Below are 12,149 nucleotides of genomic sequence, written 5' to 3' on the forward strand. Positions count from 1 at the left end.
CTCCGTTCTCGACTCCTCTGCCTCAGCCTAACTTTCTCGGGAGGTCGAGTTCTCCTAGCCTGTGCGACCGCAAGGGTCCCCTGGAGCCTTCTCCGTAAACCTGCCCCTCCCGCGCTGCCCTCACTTTTTCCTCCTTCCCTGGCCCGGAAAAGCCACTAGAGGAACATTTACCGAACGCCTACCGCGCGCAGGCACCGAGCTGGGCCACCGGGAGCCCCACCCAGTGCCCCGCCGCAGGACTCGCCTCCCTCCGCCCTCCCAACCCGTCCGGAATCCGGGGTCCCTAGTACCCCCGCTGCGTCATGGAATCCGCTGGCTTCTTCCGAGGGCATCGCCCCACCTCCTTCCCGAAAGTCGACTTCTGATTGGTGGAATTGTGCGTCACTCTGCCGCCCTCCCGCCCCCTCGGGGCCCCGCCCCCGGGCCTCGCAGGCCCCTCCTCTGCGCTCCCGCCCCTGCGCGGCTCCTTGGGCTAATCGCCGGGCGGCGCGCGTAGAGAAGTTCTGGGCAAAGTACTCAAAACTGGCCGCGTGCTGGTGGCGCCCGCCAGCCGGCCCGGGAGAAGGGACCCGAGCGCGACGCGGCCGGTGCGCAGCGCGGCTCCGACCCGGCAGACTGTCTGCAAGTGGCCATCCCCGCCCCCGACTCCTGCGGCCGGTGCGGGAGCTGTCAGCTGCACGTTGCGGGGGGATCGGAGAAGCCGGGTTTCCGTCTCCCGGTTCTGTGCGCTAACCCCGGAGCCCGGCCCCGGGGAACTAGGGAGCGTCTCTGGCTGCACAGCGCTCAGGTGAGCAGCGGGGCGCCCGCCTAAATGGGGCCGGGGTTTCGGGGGCCCTGGCGGCGGCGGGGGCTCGGAAGGGCTGCGGTTTGGGGGGCGCCGCGGGTGTCTGCAGGACCGGGGTCTGCCCGTGTCGCCCGGGGAGGATCCGGCCCTGGGGCAGACCCAAGCCTGGGAGCTTGGGTGCCGGCTGCAGCTCCCGGGGAGGGAGGACCTGGGTCTCACCCACCCTAGGGCACCTTCCCTCGAGGGACGGCTCGGAGGATTGACCGCCAGGAGGAGCCGAGCGCAGGGGCCGGGGCGCAGGTGCGGGAGGACGCGGCGCGCGGAGCTGTGCTGGGCAGCGGGGAGGCGCCGCGCCGGGGCTAGAGGCGCAGGAAGCCTGGTAAATTGGGCCGAGCGCGACGCTTTACCACATCCGCGGGATGGGGCGCGCCGGAGAGACTGAGACAACGCTCGCGGGGCAGGCGCTCCGCTCGCCCGCCTTCCCAACCCCGGCTTGCTCAGCTCCTCGGTGCCGGGCTGGAGGCCAAGGGCACATTCCTTTCTTGTCTAAATTTACATATTCATCAGCTTTTTGGCCCCTTCTGGAAATTTTTTTTTGACTTTCCAATTACTACTGTTCAGATAACTTCAGGCTCACCCTAACTCTTGTCTCTCACGTTGGTCCTTTCCTGGAGGCCCTGCAGCATCTTAGTTCAGGGTCTTAGGGACTTATGCACTCTGTCTGAACATTGTCTACAGTTGGGTTTTCCTACCTCTGTCTCTGTTTACTCCGTGGTCAGGTAAATTCTTTAAGTACTGTCATCATAAGCCAGAAACTCGCAAGCAGCCTCTTAGCGCTGCCCAGCTTCCCGGGGAGCGTTTGTGGCCTCTGGAGTCGCTGATGGGCACTGTCGCAGGTCGTCCAGATACTTCTTAAGCAGGGGCGCGCCGCCCCTCCTTCGGCAACGCAACTTGCTTGCTGCCTTCTGCACACTTGTGCTTGTCCTTCTCCACCTCACAAGCCACCAGTCTCTTCAGTCGGCACTCTTGGAGCTGAGGGGACTGTGAAGTTGTCGGTTTCCATGTGTCTGCGTACTACGCAGAGGTGCTTGAGACCCCCTAGGTGTTGCTCTGACCCTCAGAGTTTGAGTATTGGGATGAGGGCATTTAGAAATATTTTAAACTACAGCTGCAAAAGAGATACTTCCACAGATAGGTGAAAGCGAAGGCCTGGCTTCTCATCATCTACACTGTACCCCGCAAGTATCATACAAGGTGAGGTCCTCCTGGCTAAAGGAGATCAGTCAAGCAGGCCTAGGTTCTTATGCATCCAAGCTAAATGACCATCCCCTCCACGCAAGCCACATCACCTGTTTGCTGTTGCTCATAGCACTTAAATTTCTCTCTGAAATTGTCTCCTTGGGTTATTGGGTTATCTGCCTTCCCTCATTAGGGTGTTAAGTACCAGGAATGCAGAGACCTTGTCTGTCTTGTTCATCACTTGATCCCCTGTGTCAAGAACACGCAGTAGGTTTGCAATAAACATTTATAGAATGAATAAATGAAACCTCTGTAAATATGAGGAATGAGGATTTCATAGCTGATTTTGATTTTCATCTTTATCCTTTTTTTACTGTTGGGAAAATTAACAAATAGCAATACTAGGAACTTGTGTAGATTACCGCATTAAACTTACAGAAGTCTGTTAGCTAGGTATTTTTAACAAGATGAGAAATTGAGGGTCCAGCAGGTTAATCAGTGTTGCCAAGGTTATCCTGGCAGAACTAGAATTCCAGCCCATTTTGTCTCTATTGTGCTTGACCTCTTCCAATAAACTAAAATATGGTTTCCACCATTACAGCTAATAGACATTTAGCTTTATTTGTATCAAAAGCTATCGCTTAGCCAAAAGATTTACTGTTTTATTATGGAGATATATTTTCAGTAATCGTTAATAGTTACATCATAAGCCAGATACTCCCAGGCTGCAGTAAGCTGTAATTTTCTTTTTTCTTTTTGAGACGCAGTCTCGCTCTGTGGCCCAGGCTGGAGTACAGTGGCGTGATCTCGGCTCACTGCAAGCTCCACCTCCCGGGTTCATGCCATTCTCCTGCCTCAGCCTCCCGAGTAGCTGGGACTACAGGCGCCCGTCACCATGCCCGGCTAATTTTTTGTATTTTTAGTAGAGACAGGGTTTCACCGTGTTAGCCAGGATGGTCTCGATCTCCTGACCTCGTGATCTGCCCACCTCGGCCTCCCAGAGTGCTGGGATTACAGGCGTGAGCCACCGCGCCTGGCCTGTAAGCTGTGATTTTCACCATCTTGCTGGGCAGTGTTGTGAGGTTATCTCCATTTTTCAGGTGAAGAACTGGAAACTGAGGTTTAGAAACTTGCCTAAGGTCACCAGTAAATTGCTGAGCCAGATTTTTTAATAGTCTGACTTCAATTCTTGCCCCACTAATTAGATGTTAACTCATGATAGAGTCCAATGATACAAATATTAAAACCATCTGAAATTGGGCTGTAAACTTTCTGTTGCTGATATCAAGTGTCTAGTTGTACTGTTTTCAGAATCCCTGAGACTCTTACTGCCATTGATTTTTGTGGTTGGGTTTATGGTTTGTGGGCCTGGTAGACTGGGGACTTTTAATACAGAAGGAAAGGAAATCCTCCTTTCATCTAAATCTAAAGAGAAATCTGATTGGTTTTACCCATTGTGGTAAATGAACTCTGAACAGTAATGCTTTATACCTCTTAAAGACAGTGCTGGAAAGGCAGCTAGTTCCTCTGTTCTCTAATGCAGAGTGGAGAGTTAGAAACCGCTACTAATTCCAAAAGCTTCTGCAGCAGGCTTTCAGTAAAACAGCTGCATTTGAACTCTCCACTCTTGTACTGACACTGAGGGTGAGAAGTTGGGAAAGAGTGGCATGGGTACCACCTAAGGGGCTCATGGCAAAACAGGGGATGGGGAAGGAATTAGTGATTCCTTCTTTCTTCCACTTCATTCCAGTTTGGGTGCTGGTGTAACATTTCCCCCTGCGTAAGGGTCTGGATAATGCAGTTTTATTTATAATGTGCTTCTCGGCAGTACTGTATTTTCCTATTTGTTAATTCTATTTCAGGAGTACTCCAGGGAGGATTGGAGAACCCTGCAACCTAGAATGCCTGAGGAAGAGATTGAGGTGTAGGATACTAGGGAAGATGGAAACTGTTAGGTGGAAAAAGCCTTCCATGCATAATTGAGAGTTGTTTATGGTTCTCTGCACATTCCTTTCCTGTCTAAATTTACATATTCATCAGCTTTCTGGCCCCTTGTGGAAATTTTTTTTTTGACTTTCCAATTACTACTGTTAGATCACCTTCCGGCTCACCCTCACTCTTGTCTCAGTGTCTCTCACATTGGTCCTTTCCTGGAGGCCCTGTAGCATCTCAATTCAGGGTCTTAGGGACTTATGCACTCTGTCCTAACATTGTTTACAGGTGGATTTTCCTACCTCTGTCTGTCTTTATTCCATGGTCAGGTAAATTCTTTAAGTACTGTCATTATGTTGTTAAAAATTCTTGGATGGCTTATGTAGTGAATAATAACATGAATAACAGTAGTAATAGCTGCTGAGCTTTTATGTGCCTGGTGCTGTCATAAGTTCCTGTACGTGCATTATTGCATTTAATCCTCAGGGCAACATCAGAGCAGGCATTGTTATTACACCTCCAGTCTCCAGATGAGGCTAGGAAAAGTTAAGTTCACAACTGCTTTGCAACTAACATATGGTGGATCTCAGACTCAGTCCCCTAGTTATTTTCTCTACTTATTTGCACATAGATTCCTTAGCCTAAAGTCACGATCCAGCGGACTGGGCTCAGCTTTGGCCTCATCCCATTATTCCCCAACCCTGTGAGCTGGTAGTCTGAGTTTTATTAATCAACAAAGCATTTTGCCTTTGTCCATGCACTCCTGTTGCCTAAAAAGCTCTCTGGTCTCTCCATGTGAAAACCTAAGTCTTTCAAAGCTGAACTCATAAACTACTTTTGTCTGTATAATCTCTCTAAACCCAATTTCCCAGAGCATTTGTTTTTTTAAAATACGAGAAACTTCCCAGTTCAGTTTCTGATCACAAAGTATGTTGCTGATGTCCTCCCTTCCTTCCTTCGGCACTTCTTACCTTTTATCTTCCCCTATTCCTCTCACCCTGTTGCCTCCTGTGTTAGTAATTTATTCAAACTTATTGCCTCCCTTACTAGATTTTAAATGCCTTGAAGGCAGGGTGAGTGTGTGTTCCTTAGGTTTCTATTCCTCACATCGCTAAACATGGTGTCCTATCTATAGTAACTACTCAATTGAAAAAAGAATATTAATTATATTTGCTTGCATTTTGTTAGAGTATTCTGTGGAAAGGTAATTGGAATGTGACATTTTGTTTTCTAGTTTTCTCATTTGTTTTGATCCACAGTATTTTATGCCATCATCATTTTATGATGAAGTAATAGAATTCCTAGTTAAATCCATGAAAAGCACCTGTTCTGGTTGCTCTCCTCTTTGGACCAAGGAGATATTGCAAGGAGAACTCAAATTCACACATATAATAATCATCATCTGTAGAATAAATATTTTGCCTATGTTATGTACTATTTTTTCATATCTATGGTAATGCTGTGACTAAAAATGTACTAAAATTGTTATGGAATTCAAATGGAACTTTTGTGAATATTTTATGGATCAATGAATATTTCGCATTTTAAAGCAGATTTGCAAGACCCTCTCTGAATCAGCTCCTGCTTCCCTGTCTAGACTCATAGCTCACCAGTCACCATTGAGACACAATTCATGTATTATACAGTTCACCCATTTAAAGGTACAAAATTTAATGGATTTTAGTATATTCCGAGTTGTGCAACCGTCACCATAATTTTAAAACATTTATCATCCCCTGGAAAACATTTGCACCCATTACCAGTCATTCTCCATACTGCTCGTCCATTCCCCCAATCCCCACCCACTAATCTACTTGCTGCGTGTACAGATTTGCCTATTCTGGACATTTCGTATAAGGGGAGTCATATAGTATGTGGCCTTTTGTGTCTGGCTTCTTTCACCTAGTATGTTGTTTTCAAGGTTAATTTCTGTTGTAGCATGTATCAGTACTTCATTCCTTTTTATTGTCTAGTAATAACCCATTGTATGTATGTACCACGGTTTTATTTATCTATTTGCTAGCTGGCATTTCTGAAAAAGTTTGATTCTAATGTGACCCTAATGTGTAGTCCAGAAGTTCCTTTGAGCCCTGTTTGCTGTTTTATCTTGGGGCTAGAACAGAACCTGGCACAATTCAGATGACTGCAGCATTTTACTAAAAGTGTAACTCCTATTATGTTGCAGTCAGCAAAACGTCTTGTCGTTAAAAAGAGGTCCTCATAGTTGATTATTTAGATACTGATTTGAACAAACCAACTGTTAAAAAGAATCAAGGAACTTTGAACATGGCTGCAATGCTACAGTTTTTAGGATTTGCTTTGAAATAATCTGGGGGTGAGGAGGGAGTACAGAGGAAACAAGGCTGTCCGTGAGCTGATAATGGTTGAAGCTGGGTGATGAATTCTCTATCTGTGCTGTCTGCTGGGCAGCCATTGGTCGCATGTGGCTATTCAGCATTTAAAATGTGGCTAGTCCTTACTGAGAAGTGTTGTAAGTATAACGCACACACTGAGTTTCAAAGACTTAGTATGAAAAATAATGTAAAAATACCTCAATTTTTAAACATCACATGTTGAAATGATAATATTTTGAATATGTTGTAATAATGTGTAATTAAAACTAACTTGTTTTCCTTTACTCTTTGTCTACTTAAGAAATTAAAATTACATCTATGGCTCCTATTACATTTCAGCTGGGCAGTGCAGTGCTATACTTTTGTATATGTTTGAAAGTTTTCATAATAAAAAGTTTAGAAATAAAGGCATCTTTTTAAAAGTCTGGAGTATAATATTTTTTATAAAGGATTCCTCTGGTATGAAAGGATTGGGAAACATTGACTTTTTTAAAAGATGCTTCTTTGCAGAAGCTTATAGCAGGCAGGCTGTAGTCTTCCAATATCGTTCCTGGGCTTATTTAAGCTATGTGAACATTTAAAAATTCTTTTATAATAATAAATGGAATAGCAGTGTGAAGAATTGCTTCTTTAGTTATTAATCTAAATGATTTTGTTTTGAAGTTGATGAAATATTTCCTTTATCTTGGAAAAATTCAGAAGACTCAGTGGTAATTTCCTTGTTCTTAGCCACAGTGTTTGTACCCCTGAAATTGAATTTTCTCTGGACTTGGTTTATAACCGCCTCTACCTAAGTCTGTTGTTTGAGAGCCAGAATATTGGTTTTTTCTAGATGCTTCAAGACCCCTTGAGTATGAGTGGAATATGATTCTTAGGGAATAATCATAATATTGTGTGGGTTTAAAGCCAAGAAGCAAATTTCTTTCATAAAAATTTCTTTAGATGAAAATTATGTTGCTGTCTATATGTCTGTGTTTACTTATGAAAAAATATCTGTCAACCCAGTTCTCTGAGCGGGTGTGGGCTGGATGAACAATCTTAGCGGAATTCTCATCTGTGATTTCTGAGATTGAGAGTAGATCTCAGTTAAAAAATAGCTTAAATGTAAAGCAGAACAGAATCAAATTGCAATGAGCAATCCAGTGCGGGATTGGCAGAGGATCCCTGACAGTTACTATAAATAAAGTTTGCTATTTTGTTTACCCTCTACAGTTAAAATACTAAAGTCTTTATTTTTAGTATTGTGTGGGTCAGATACTTTCCTCAATGTAACATTTCTCCAAATATGTATTAAAATGTAGTACTCGTAAAGATTCCCACACTGGTTTCCTGTCTTGATATCAAATATCATAATAGTTACAAGAACTTCAAAATTATAGTTTACATCTTATAAAAAAACAAATATTTCTCCCTCCCCAAGTAATTTGTGGTGGACAGTCATCTGAAATGTTTAGAAACTAAAGCTAATATATATATTTTAATCTACATATATGTGTATATGTGTGTATATATTTATGTATGTGTATATTTTTTAATCTCAGCAACTCTTATTAAATTTGAAGTAGATGCCTCCCTAGAATTAAAGCATGCACCAAGATTTTTGCTCATACATTTCACAAATATTTGTTAAGCACATGCCATGTGCCAGACACCAGGCTGGGTGCCGGGGATGTGGCGATGAATTGAACAGACGTGGAACCTCCCTTCAAGGAGCTTATACACTAGAAGGGGATGTAGACATTAAAGAGTTGCAGAGAATTCATTAATTACAGTGGGGAGATGTGGCTCAAAGGGAATGAGTCTGGCTTTTAATTGGGACCCTGGAGAGAAAAGTTCCATTTTTTTGTAGGTTGTGATTCAGGCTGCTGAAGGAAGAGAAGAGAGAATGTGGCTGGGGAATCCTCAAAGGGGGATGAGATGAGCAGAGTCCTGTCCTTTTGTGTCTTTCTGCCATTGCTGGAGGCCATGTAGAACTCAGTGGGAGGAGGCCTTAACAACTCTTCTGAGGTTTTGAGTTTCTCTCTCTGATGCAACACACATGTTTGTTTATTTGCTAATGGGAGTTGAATCCAAAATTGAGTTTTTAACACCTTTATAGCAGAAACAGAATGATATCTAACAACCTGTCCTCCAGCATAGCCCTGCATGTAGCTTAAAGTAACTTGCTGGCTAGATTCTAGTGTAGCTCAGTTGTCTGGCATCTGAGGCAAAGTGGGTTAGGGGTATGTGAAGCCTAAAAGAATACGGGGAAGCCCACTTGGGTTTTTCCCAGGTGTAAGGCTGCTTCATGCAAATTCCTGGCATATATAGAATTAACTGAGGTTTCCTTCGGAGCTTGTTGGAGTTATTAGGGAATGGGAAACCATCCTTCCTTTGAAGGTGGAGGTAATTATGAATAACAGTGATAACAGTGGCAGCCAGTAGCTGTTGGGTGCTCCCCATGTGCCAGGCTAAGTGCTTTACTTACACTACCCCGTTAGATCTTACAACTTGGGAGGTGGTTACTATCATTCCAGTTTACCAATGACAAAACAGAGGCTGGGGAGCAGTCACTTGCTCTTTGGTTTTTCCAACATCCCTTTACCCTTCCTGATTTCCATTTGAGAAATCACTTCTTGCCTTTGGATATAGTCTGCTGGGACCAGAAGGAGTGGCCCCATTCCCCTCAGCTATGGCCCTGTGAGCCAGGTCAGTCACATGCCTCTCTCTGGACTCTGAGTGTGGGAGGGTCATGGAGAGTCTGCTGTGAGATGTGTCATGGCCAGACCATCTGTGCATATAGCTTTGTTGTGGTGTAGCTTTCCATCCTACAGAGCTGTGCCCAGGCTTGCCTCTCCAGCCTCCTCTTAGTTCCTTGAACTGATTTTTTTTCTAATACATTTTCTTTGGCTTCATTTACCAAATTGTTTTCTGTTGCTTCCACCCAAAGAACCCTGGCTATCCAGGCTTAGAGAGGGTGAAGTAGTTTTCCTATGGTCACACAGAGAGCAAGTGGCAGAACTGGGGTACAGTCAGGTCATCCGGCCTCTATCGCCAAGCCCTTGACCAGAGACCCCCTCTGTGTGCTGAACAGCACTGGACTGGAAGTCCGAGGATCAGAGGATGGATGTAGTTCCGGTGATACCTGCCTCTGGGGCCTTGGGCCACTGCCTCTTTGAGCTGGACAGGGTAGACAGGATGAAATCTATACATAACCGACACCCAGTTTGAGAGGATTTTCTGGTCCATGAGACTTTTGGACACATTTTGCCCTGGTTTTCTAAATGCTTTTACTTTGAGGTTTGAGGAATGGTCTGAAGCAGTGGTTTTCAAAGTGTGACTCCAGGAGATGTATCAGTGCCACCTAGGAACTTGTTAGCAGAACTTGGGTGGGGCCCAAACCCATACAATTGGAAACTCTGGGGGTGGAGTCCAGAAAACTGGTTTTAACCCTTCAGGTGATTATGATGCACACTAACGTTTTAAGCCCCAGACATTTTCGTTTTATTAAAAACAATTTATTATGTACAAGGTGCTGCCTAGAAGCAGGGAGCAGGCAAATGTTAATTAGCCACAGCCCCTGACCTCAAAGAATATTCACTTTAGTTTGGGATATATATGTTTATAGTACTCCTCCTTCTCCCTACAATTGTGTTTTTTATATCTGTCTATCTATCTGTATCTATATCTCTATATATCGATCCATCTTTTCTCTACTTATATAAACAAGATATTAAAGTGCTATAGGAGCTCAGGAGGAGTGAGGGAGATGCTTTTGCAGAGAAGTGAGTGTTTGAGACACGTCTTGAAGGGCACATAGGATTGAGATAAAGAAAGGGATGAAGGGGCCGAGTGCGATGGCTCACGCCTGTAATCCTAGCACTTTGAGAGGCTGAAGCGGGCAGATCACCTGAGGTCAGGAGTTCGAGACCAGCCTGGCCACGTGGTAAAACCAAGTCTCTACTAAAAATACAAAAATTAGCTGGGCATGATGGTGGGCACCTGTAATGTCAGCTACTCGGAGGCTGAGGCAGAAGAATCACTTGAACCGGGGAGGTGGAGGTTGCAGTCAGCTGAGATGGTGCCACTGCACTCCCTGGACGACAAGAGTGAGACACCGTCTCAAAAAAAAAAAAAGAAAGGGATGAAGGGAAAGGTAGGAAGGACATTCTAGGCAGAGGTGGTAGGTTAGGTAGGATGAAACAAGGCATGACATTTTAAGAGTTGGTGGACTATCCAGTTTGATGAAGAGAAGGACTGTGTGATGGGAAAAGTAACAGCATACAGGAATAGAGAGGTAGATTAGGGCCCAAGTGGTATAAGTCCTAACTCCCATAGTGAGTCCAAAGACTATTCTGTAAACAGTGAACAAGGAGGTGACACGGTAAGAGCTGTCTTAGCGGAAAGTGTTCTGGTGGTGACAGAGGAAGGGCAGAGGCTGGGAGTACAGGCACAAAGGGATGACACCTGAACTGGGATGGTCACAGTGAGAGGAGAAAAAGACAGATAATATCAAAATACTGGAAAGTTAGAAGGATAGTCCCTAGGAACTAGGGGTTGGGAGTAGGGTTGAGGGAGAAGGCAAAGATGATTCCACAAGGAATAATCAATGGTGTTGGTACAGTCAGGCAAAAAATAAATTCCACGTGGATCAAAACTTTAAAACAAATAGAAATACAAAAAAATACAATACACTTTTAATAATGAGATGAAAAATCCTTTCTAGATAGGACACAAAATCCAGATGCTATAAAATAAAAGATTGATTTATTTGATTACATATCATTTTTGCGGGGTCAGTTTTTAAAAACTATGTCAAAAGGCAATCAACACATTTAGGAAAGTAACTGCAATTCATATCACAAAGACCTACTTTTATCAATATGTAAAGAACTCCAACAAATCAGTACGAGAAAGGCCAGTTACTGTAAAGGCAAAGAGTTTGAACACATAGTTCATGAAATGGCATGCAGACGACTCTTAAACATATGAAAACTTTAACCTCACTCATAAAAAGAGAAAATGCAAATGAAAACTTCGTTGAGATGCTATTTTTCATCTATCGGGTTGGCAAACATCACAAAATGTGATAACAGTGTTGGCAAAGGTTTGAAGAAACAGGTATTCATACATCGTGGATGGAATGTAAGCCGGTCCAAACTGTAGAGAGCCATTGGCAGTATCTGTCAAAATTGCAAATGCATGCACTCTTTGAATCAGCAAACAGTGCTAAGAACTTTATCCTACAGATATGCAAAATTCACAAAATGATATATATGCAAAATTGTTTCTTGCAGTATTTGAATAAATACCAGATTGCAAGTAACTTAATTTTCATCAATAAGTACTAATTAAAAATAATAGAGCTGTTAAAAATGAGGCAGCTCCACATTTTCTGATGTGGAATGATATGTGAGATTTATTGTGAAGTTAAGAAAAAAGTGAAGTATAGAATATCCATATATAATATATATTTTATATGTATATATGCATATACACATGGACATATATTCATGCATATATGCACACATCGATAAAACTGGTGGGCTGAGGCTGGCGCCGTGGCTCACACCTGTAATCCTAGCACTTTGGGAGGCTGAGGTGGGCGAATCATCTGAGGTCAGGAGTTCGAGACTAGCCTGGCCAACATGGTGAAACCCTGTTTGTACTAAATATACAAAAATTAGCTGGGCGTGGTGGTGTGTGCCTGTAATCCCAGCTACCCAGGAGGTGGAGGCAGGAGAATCACTGGAACCCAGGAGGCAGTGGCTGCAGTGAGCCAAGATCACGCCACTGCACTCCAGTCTGGGTGACAGGGAGACTCCAACTCAAAAAAAAAGACAACAAAAAAACTGGTGTGC

The 12,149-nt window shown here is 44.1% G+C and overlaps 1 protein-coding gene across 4 annotated transcripts in view; it reads left to right on the plus strand.

The window, feature by feature from the left end:
- The first annotated feature begins 514 nt into the window (after nucleotides 1-514).
- The window catches only part of OSBPL3 (oxysterol binding protein like 3), a 189,109-nt gene continuing 177,474 nt past the window's right edge, over nucleotides 515-12,149 (plus strand). For all 4 annotated transcript variants that reach the window (XM_032759091.2, XM_032759126.2, XM_032759116.2 and 1 more), the window contains exon 1: nucleotides 515-787. The gene's annotated coding sequence lies outside the window, so the exon portion shown is untranslated. The remainder of the gene's footprint in view (nucleotides 788-12,149) is intronic.

This window comes from Hylobates moloch, unplaced genomic scaffold (assembly GCF_009828535.3).
Source record: "Hylobates moloch isolate HMO894 unplaced genomic scaffold, HMol_V3 SCAFFOLD_1, whole genome shotgun sequence".
In the NCBI taxonomy this organism is placed as follows: domain Eukaryota; kingdom Metazoa; phylum Chordata; class Mammalia; order Primates; family Hylobatidae; genus Hylobates; species Hylobates moloch.